Source organism: Lycium ferocissimum, chromosome 12 (genome assembly GCF_029784015.1).
Source record: "Lycium ferocissimum isolate CSIRO_LF1 chromosome 12, AGI_CSIRO_Lferr_CH_V1, whole genome shotgun sequence".
NCBI lineage: Eukaryota > Viridiplantae > Streptophyta > Magnoliopsida > Solanales > Solanaceae > Lycium > Lycium ferocissimum.
The window spans coordinates 52,539,346-52,549,110 of NC_081353.1; the positions used below are offsets into that span (position 1 = coordinate 52,539,346).

Below are 9,765 nucleotides of genomic sequence, written 5' to 3' on the forward strand. Positions count from 1 at the left end.
CCAACATCGAATGCGGGAGGAGACGAGTCGCTCGGACTCACGCGTGGTAGTCATGCATAAAAGGAAAAGGAAAAGGATTAGTATATGATCAATGAATAAGGCCAAACACATATATAATGTAAACTCCAAATAATCACATAAAGTCTTTCGGCCAAAACTTCAACAAATTTAGCTTATCGAAATGGCATGCTAACATAAACCATTTCTCAACATGTGTACACAAAGTACAAACAGGTAGATTATCAAAGAGTTAAACTCAAAATCCCAATAACATCAAACTCCTCAGCTTTCAAACACTAGGTTTCTCCAAAAGAACTTAACTTCTTTTAAAGGGAATTAGTCATTCCAATAGTGTTAATGATCCTACTGATTCTAGGACAGTAAGAGAAGGAGAGACGTGATGTTTTATGCATTGTAGCTGAAAAACCAGTTATTATCTAAAAAAGGGATGAGTAGTAATGGAGAAAAGAAAATAATTTGTCACTTCTTCAAATCAAGAGAACATAGCAAAAATGGGAATGTGCAACTCCATCCCTTCTCTATTTTCCGGAATTCCTATAAATAAGGTTGAGATAAACTCAAGACTTAATTACAACTCAACCAAAATAGATAATCAGAGGACAACAAATGTGTAGGGTAAAAGGAAAAGAAAGCTTCTTCTAAAGGATCAAACAGAACTTCAAATTAACCGAGCATCACACTGAGATCACGGTTCTAGCTGAACATGGAAGGAACATTTTAAGGATTCATACATTTTTTTTTCATTTTTCATGGACAACCTTAACGTAGCGAAATATCGTATGACAATCAAATAAAGCCATGTTTTCAGCCTAAATTACATTTAATTCTCTGGAAAAAAAAAAAAAAAGGAGACACAACAAGCTATTTAAAGACAAACTGAACTGGACTTTAAACCAAATAAAATCATGCCTCAAGTTTTAAAAAAAAAAAAAAAAAAAAAAAGCACCAGCAACAAGAGAGCTTGAATGACTACTTAAACATAAAAATCTGATTCTAAAATAAGGAAATACCAAAATCTAAAAAGGATGAATGTTACTCTTCTACTTTAACGTAATAGAGGCTTAACACTTCAAATCCAAACATATTTAGACTCATGAAACAAGTACTGGAAATAAGTATGGACTAAATCGTGCTGAAGCTACACCATAGGCTTGAACTGAAACAGTACGCGCTACAAATATAGGACCAGCAAGTTTTGATGTTTCAAACAGCTTCAGTCATATTAGCATAATTAACAGACTTCTAGGTTATAATTGATCGTGAAACTCATTAGATGTCACAGCAGTGGATCAATAAACTCAGGTTGTAGAAGACAAGCAAGGGTTAACATCATTCCTCCAAACAGTGTATAGAAACGAACAGAACAGGCATGATAATGGTCCTTGTTAAACCTTAATCAGATGAGATTCAGACTAACTAATCATAGACAAAGGCTGATGCCCACAGACACGATTAACAGACCATCCAATCTAAACTAACATATGATTAATCAAACAAATGTAAACTTAAAGCGGGAGATTAATCTAAACTTTCTCCTAAAGCCAACACGATCACGGAACTAAACTAAACAGGACTAAACATGCCTAATACGACTAAAATAACTGCAGACGGACTAAGGCATAACTAAGCAGGGAAATCACATAGATAGTTCAGGACACTCAAACAAACACTTAGAATAAATCAAAGGCGAGGAATTTACCCGTTTCGGGTGCAGTGAAGCAGGGCTGTCGACAATCTCGGATCTACGCTCAAATTCGAACGAACCCGAACCCGATTAAAGTAACTAAAGTTTTAAAATCGGAAAGTAAAAATAGAGTAATATGTGACTGTTGTTTTTAGAGTGAGGGTATCCCCTTTTTTTTTTTCCCCCTCCCTTTCGGCTGAAGGTTTAAGATCCTATTTATAGGTAAAAGCTAGGGTTTTGATTTGGGCGGGACTTGAAGTTGAATTCAAATCGAGTCAAACGGACCGTTCAAATCCGAACGTTGAAAGTATTTTGGGCAGATTTCACGTGATTTGATTCGGGTATTACCAAAAATGGTTCGACCATACACGAATCTTGAAGATCGATTCGTATTTGGAGCAAGAAAGGAGAGTTTCTCCCGTCAACGACGAAAGTTGATAAAAGCAAACATAGGGATAATTCGTGTATGGAAATGGGTAGACAAAGGCTCTCACGGCTGAAGGGTCACTGTGATTTCACTGAAAATGGAAGGGAGAGAGAGTGGGAACAGAGGGTGCGACAAGGAGAAGGCGTGAAGAGAGAGGATTGCACGAAAATGGGTCTTTAAGACCTGCCATTGTCGAAGGAAGGTCAGGGTTTTGCTACAAAAGGGGAGGGATGAGAGTGAGAGAGAGTGAAGAGGGAGCGTAGAGAGAGACGAGAGAGAGCGGTGAGAGAAAGAAAAGAGAGAGGCGGCTGAAAGTTTTAGGGGTGGGATATTGGGCCGGTCGGGTCGGATCGGTTGAGTAGAAAAATATGGGCTGATCTCTTAAGTGGGTAGTGTAGACTAATGGGCTGAATTTTTCAGTCCGAAAATGGGCTGCATTGTTGAGTATTTTCTTCCCTATTTAATTATTTTGGGCTTCTAATTTGATAATTAGTACAAAATATATTATGATAATTAAAATATGTAGAAAATAAAGGACTTGATAAAGTATAATTAACTCAACGAAAATAAAGTAACGAAGAACCTTTTTGAAATTTGTCATGAAGTAATACTAGTAATGTTTATAGTAAAATAGTGAAAATGACAGTAATGACATTAATAGTAGTAGAAATAATAGTGAAAAATAAAATATTTAGGTTTAATCAATTTTAATAAGAAAACCCAAGGAAATAAAGCGAAATAAAGGAGGGACAAAATTGGGTGTCAACAATAAGTATGCCGGGTCCGGCATAACTTTGATAATTCCTTAACAAAAATATGCCGGGTCCGGCATAGCGAAATTTAAACTTGCCTTGCGATTTTTTTTTAAAATTTTGACTACGTGTGGGTTCTAACACCGGAACCTATGGGTGTTAGCCGAAGGGCAAATTTTAAAGATTTCAAATATGAGGGGCAAAATTTAAAGACCACCCCAAAAGAAGGGCAATTCTGCGAATTGCCCATTTAATTATCCAAGCCCTAGTCCACTCCTTCGTAGAGTCGTAAATCAAACCTTCGGTGCTTCTCTTGATCTTCACGCCTCACTCGCTCGGTGCTCACCGCCGTCGCCCCTGCTCTTCTTCGGTCTTCCACAATCAACGGCCGAACTTCCACGGTGACCGCTCCGCTGGTTGCGTTTCTGCTCCCACAAACTTAAGGTAATTTTATTTCCTTCTTATAATTTCTCATTTTTAGGCTCCCACAAACCAGTGTCTTTACATTCTTAATTTCTTATTCAAACGAAATTTCAATTCCCCCAAGTTTTAACTTGTACAAGATGGTAGTGACAATTTCCCCAAGTTTGTAATCTCAATAAATTCCTCAATATATCGTAGAGAAATGGGTATGTCAATATCTAAGTTTGTAAAAATGCTATGGTATTTTTTTCGTATTTGTTGTGGTATTTTTTGTATTTGTTAAATTTTCTTAAATTATCGGTGGGTTAGGACTTAGGATAATTTCTTGCATATTTGTTGCTTTTTGCTTGGTTACTCGTCGAGTGCTTGTTGAGTTGCTCTCCCTCTACTGTTATAGAGCTTTATCTTATAGTTTCTTCTCTTTTTAATTTTTTATAGATGGCGGATGAAACTAGATTAAGTTTGGCCGGTTCAACTGATAGCGTACCTAATACAGATGATAGCAATGACAACTCACTTGACACCGAGCCCCAGGTGTAACAAAGAAAAGAAAGAATATGAAATCTAGATCGGATGTTTGGGAGCATTATGATAAGGTCATTGTGAAAATGGTATTGTTAAAGCAAAGTGTAGACATTGTAAAAATCTTTATGCGGCTAATACATCCGTAAATGGAACAGCGGGATTGAGACAACATATAGCTTTGAGGTGCCCTACCATATAAAGCCAAGCGAAACTAGCACTCAGAAAAAGATAAATTTTGCATCTACGGATGAGCATGAGCCGCGTTGGGAATTTGATCAACAATTAATTAGGAGGGCTTTAGTTGAGATGATAATTATAGATGAACTACCATTTAGCTTTGTAGAAAAGGAAGGCTTCAAGAAGTTTATGCAAGTAGCCCAACCTTTATTTCAAGTTCCTTCCCCCGTAGAACAAGTAACAAGGGATTGTTATGGACGTTACGATGAATTGAGACTAGATTTGAAGAAGTCTTTAGAGAAGCAAAAGCAAAAATTTGCCTTACCACCGACACATGGACATCGTTGCAAAGAATTAATTATATGTGTTTGTCGCTCACTATATTGATAGAGATTGGGTTTTGCATAAAAAAATATTGAATTTTTGCCCTATCACTAGTCATAAGGGTGAGCATATGGCGAGGCTATTGGCACTTGTTTGCTTTATTGGAACTTGGATCAGATTTTTTTTTTATTCTTGTTGATAATGCTTCTTCCAATGATGTTACAGTTAGAGAATTGTCTAAACAGTTAAATAATTGGGAAACTAATATAATGGATGGTAAGCATCTTCATGTGAGATGTATGGCTCACATACTTAATCTAATTGTGCAAGAAGGTTTGAAGGAAATTGATGCTTACATCAAACGTGTTAGGCAAATGGTAAGGTATGTTAGATCATCTTGGAAGAGGAGCTCACTTTAAGAAATGTTGTGAAGTTCAAAAGGTGGAATGTTCTAAATCATTAGAGCTAGATGTGCCTACTAGGTGGAATTCCACCTACTTGATGTTGGATACAGCACAACACTTTGAGAAGGCCTTTGATAGGTTTGATCTTTTTGATGAGAATTTTAATAAATATCTTTCACTCATGTTCTTGAAGATGGAAGTGTTGCGAGTCTGTCGCATGTGATGATTGGGCGAATGTAAGGAATGTGGTAAAGTTTCTTGAAAGATTTCATGAGCTCACCGTAAAGGTTTCGAAAGTTCACATTACGTTACTTCTAATGTTCATTTTGAGGATATATGTGAGCTTGATGTACATTTGAAAGTGTGTTTAGAAAGTGAAGATGTTAGTTTTGAGTCTTATGGCCGAGCGAATGAGACAAAAGTTCAAAAAGTATTGGGGGGATCCGAAAAGATGAACAAAATGATTTTTATTGCTTCCGTGTTGGATCCTCGTAATAAGTTTGTGTATGTTAACTTTGGGCTTGAAGAGCTATTTGGTGAGGAAGTAGGAAAGAAAGTAAGCGAAGGAGTGTATGATTATATGGAAATCTTTGTTTGGAGAGTATCTAAAAAATTATTCAAGAGAATTTCATCATAAATCATCTCCATCTACATCTTCTTCATCTCAATGCTCATCTCGATGTATCTTCTAATTCGACACCTCTTTGAAAAAAAAAAAAAGCTTTGAGAGCTAAGCTTCACTTCAAGAAACAAAAGAAGATTCGGGGTGTGCGGGTGCTAAATCGGAGTTGGATAGATACCTTAGTGAAGATCAAGAGCTTGAAGATGAACGTGTTGAGTTTTTGATCTTAGATTGGTGGAAAGTAAATGCTCCTAGATTTCTAGTTCTTTCGCAGTTGGCTCGTGATGTATTGGCTATTCCGGTTTCTAGTGTGGCATCGGAATGTGCATTTAGTACCGGTGGGGCGTATTCTTGATCCATTTAGAAGTTCATTAACTCCTAAATATGTGCAATCTCTTATTTGTTCTCAAGATTGGCTTAGAGAAGAGACTAAACCCGTTAGTGTGGAAGAAAGTTTGGAGTATCTTGAGAAACTTGAACTTGGTAAGGTTTTATATAGTTTTGTGTGTTTTAGTGCAAAAATCATATTCTTATTTATGTTGTATGACATATTTGATTAAATTATCTTTAGAGATGGCAAATAGTGGAAGAGATCCTTGCATTGTTGATGTTTGATTGCAAATTGCTATTTTTTGCTACTAGTGGTAAGTTCAATATTTTATTTTGTAGTTTTGTTCTTTTATCTTGAAAGTTATATTCTAACTTTTGGTTTTATCTTACTTCTTATCATGTTCAACAGTTCAAGTTCAACCATGCCTCCTAAAGCTCGTTCACATGTTTGGGAATACTTTGCGATAGTTCAAGACAATGAAGAAGGGCGTAAAGTAAGGTGCTTGACATGCGGTATGATAATTAAATATAATCCAAGAGTGATTTGCACAAGTTCCTTGTTGAAGCATGTTGAGAAATGTCTTGAGCGTCAACAAGAGAGGCAAATTTCGCCTTCAAATTTAAGCTTATGTTTTGAATTTGGTGAATTTCGGACCAAATTATGATTGCTAGTATTGTGTTAAGACGATGGATTTAAGACTTAGTTCGTGACAGACTAATGTTTTGTATTTGGAGCTAGATTTTAAGAAATTTGTGTTGTTTGGATCTTGCTTGTTTTAAACTTATGTTATTTGTGTTGCTCGTTTTTAGTTTTTTACCGTGTGTACCCTGTTTTACGCATGTTGTTATTCTTGCCTTCTTTGGTTTCCTCTGTTAAGGACTTAAGCATCGATTTTATTTACGGATTGGCTGTTCTATTTGCTTCTTTCTTCTTTGTATTTCTTCCGTTGTAGTCTTTGGTCTTCGCAACGTGTCTTTAATTTCTTCAGGCTATTTCGCGTTCTCTTGATGTATTCTTCTTTGCGTCTTTGGTTAGATAAAGGGAGTACTATATACTGGCATTGCACACTCAAGGAAGGATGTATTAGGTGTAAGATATGGGGAACCATTTAGCCATTTTACCGCCTCTATCTATAGCTGGCTGCTTTTGTCTCCAATTGATATAAAGTTGTTCCTCAAATTGAATTTTGGGGATTGAAGAGAAAATAGCTCTTGATGAGAGTTGAGACACAACTCAGCTTTGATTCTTTACTATATCCTCGGTTTCTACGCGTTTGTGCCCGTCGGCTAGGTTATATTTTCTAATTAAACATCGCGATTGATCGAGTTTCGGTTAAGATGAACCTTTGAAACATTATCTATAGCATGAGTCGCTATATCGTGTTTTAGAGAAGTGAACTCCATCTTTCATGGAACCCAAATGATTGGTATTTATAGTGGTGGCTAGCTGCTGCCATTTCTTGGTTGCCTACCATTGCGGCCGCCGGTGGTCAGCTTGGTTCTCTTCTTCTTGGTAGCCGCCGCCGCTTCTTTCTTCCGGTTCTTCGGGCTTCTTGCCCATTTCTTGTTAATTTCTTCTTGAAATTTCGCCGGCTGCCTACTTCATTGCGCCGCTCGGCTTCTGCCGGTGGCCGCCTTGGTCATTCCTTCGTAGCTTCTTTGAATTCTCTTCTTTCTTTTAATTTCTTCTTGCCAATTTCTTCAGTTCTTCTTCGGCGGCCGCCAATTTCTTCAGGGCCTTCGCCGCTTCTGTTTCTGCCAATTTCTTGAGTTCTTCTTCTTCCGCTTCAACTCTTTAATTTTTCATTTCTTGGTGTCTTCGGTCTTCTTGGTAGTCTTCTTCTTTCAGGCCGCTTCTCGTTGAACATGAATCATTTAGTAACGGGTGGCTATTGCTTAACCAATGCCAAAAAACCGAATTAGAAAACCGAAACCGAACCGAACCAAACTTCAAAACACCGTACCGCAAGACTAATTCGGTGCGGTGTTCGTTTCCACTTTAAAAAACCGAAACCGAAATACCGAACCGAACTTTGAAAAAACCGAACCGAACAACCGAACGCCCACCCCTAGCAAGAATGACACGCACAAATCGAGAAATGGTTTAAATTTTTAAGTAGGGATCTAGTAGCTTAGTTGGTAGGCTACCTGAATTTTCACCTTGATAGTGAGGGTTCGAATCCCATTATTTGTAATCCCCTCCCATTTCTCCTTCCCTACCCCTATGTAATAAAAACAATTTAAAAAAAAAAAAAATAAAAAAAAAAGTCGCTACTGAATGTAACTGTTGCAACAAATAAGGTCGCCACTAAATTTCGTCACGAGTCCCAACAAGTCCCTATTTCTTTTAGTGACTTAAAGAACACATACACATACCCAACAACTAAAACATAGCATGATACAGAAGACACAAGAATAATTTCCAGAGATTTTAAAGTTCATCCAAAATGGAAAAGAAATTATAAACAAAAAATATATACAATTAAAGCAGATTTTAAGCTTACCAAGAAATTGCTGATGATTGAAGATCCAAAAAGATGGAAAATCTGCTTTTCTATTTGATTTCCTTAAGCAAAATTTGTACTTTTTCAAGATTCGTAACTATGGGAGTGAAAAATGAAAACGTTAATTTACTCGATTTTAATGAGATAACCTTTTCCAGTCGCGAGATATATTTTCATTCCTACCCTCTAACAATGTAATTTTACTACTCTGAATTAATTACGTTGGACATTTCTATAATATGGCTCAGTTACCTATATACTTTTTGTATTTAATTAAAACCAAATATTTACATCATGTATGTTAGTATGTTATGACTAGGAATATAAACCCCTCATATGATGAAAATTTTACCAAAAACAGATGTTCAGCGATCTAAGTAAATCAAGATAATTTGAAGCGGAACGATAAATAAGCAAACTAAATAAATATGAATGATCCTGATGTAATACAATGTTAGCATATTTTAAAATAATATAAGTAGCTTACTTGTTTAAGGTGCAACCTCTTAAATAGGAGATTTGCAGTAATCTCCTATTTAAGAGGTTTTAAAGATGCATGTTCCAAAAATACTTATTATCCTTTTTTCTTTTAGCCAAAGGCGTGGCAAATATTCGGCAGCATAAAGGTTTGTTTGAAAAGTATAATTTTAGTTAAACATATACTAATTTCTTTTTTAAAAGGGTAATTTTGACTCTTTCCCTAAAATAAATGATGTTTCAGAAGTTCTATGACGTGAAACTTTCAACCAGGGATAAAATGGATGACATGAAGGTGAAGACACAAAAAGGTTATAATGCGGTGATAATTAATTCTTCATCCTAATCTAGATGACCTAAGTTACCCAAAAAATAGAATTCTCTTTAATAGTAGGGAGGGTTTTTACCATTAAAGAATTTTTTTCTTATTCGAATGGAAAAAAAGGGTTGTTCTTTTTCGAAAGACTATCTTTGCTTTTTTGGTTACATAATTAGTGTATGCATGCTACAGTTATAGGTATTGGAAATATTAACAATATCAATAAGAAAAATAAACAAAAGGATAGAATCAACTTATAGGATGAACGCTGTGTCGTGGCAAGCGACTGTCTTGGAAGCGATTTCAGACCGACTACGGTGCAAATCGTTTAGCCCGATCGCTCCCCAAGGTTCCACAGCACTTCCAAACACTTGCACTAGTGGCTGGAAGTTTGGAGTTTGCACAAACTGAATTGCCCAAAAATTGAAAGGAAAACAAGAGCTTTTAAGAAATTAAAGAAGAGATGATTTTTCTGTGTGTATTATGTTCACTAATGACACAATTTATATAGGAGATGACAAAAGCTGTTACAAAGAGGAAACTTAATGGAGATTAATGAACATTAATAGAATTAATGGATCATTATTCCATATGTTACAGAATTCATTTGGAAAGAATGAATATGTTCATATTCTTGTAACGTATCTATACTCTTTGCATTACACAAAAGTAGGATTAATTCCATCAATCCCCCACCAATGCAAAGATAAGTAGTAAAAATAAATTTGGGCAAAGGGAAAGAACATGTACTTAGGTGTCAATATCTTCAGTTTGAA

General features: G+C 36.1%; 1 long non-coding RNA gene across 1 annotated transcript; it reads left to right on the forward strand.

Annotated features, from left to right (window-relative positions):
• The first annotated feature begins 5,701 nt into the window (after positions 1 to 5,701).
• Positions 5,702 to 6,198, forward strand: LOC132040310 (uncharacterized). Its single transcript, XR_009410664.1, has 3 exons — positions 5,702 to 5,842; positions 5,931 to 6,003; positions 6,105 to 6,198. It is a non-coding gene; the product is annotated as an uncharacterized LOC132040310 (long non-coding RNA).
• Positions 6,199 to 9,765: the final 3,567 nt, after the last annotated feature.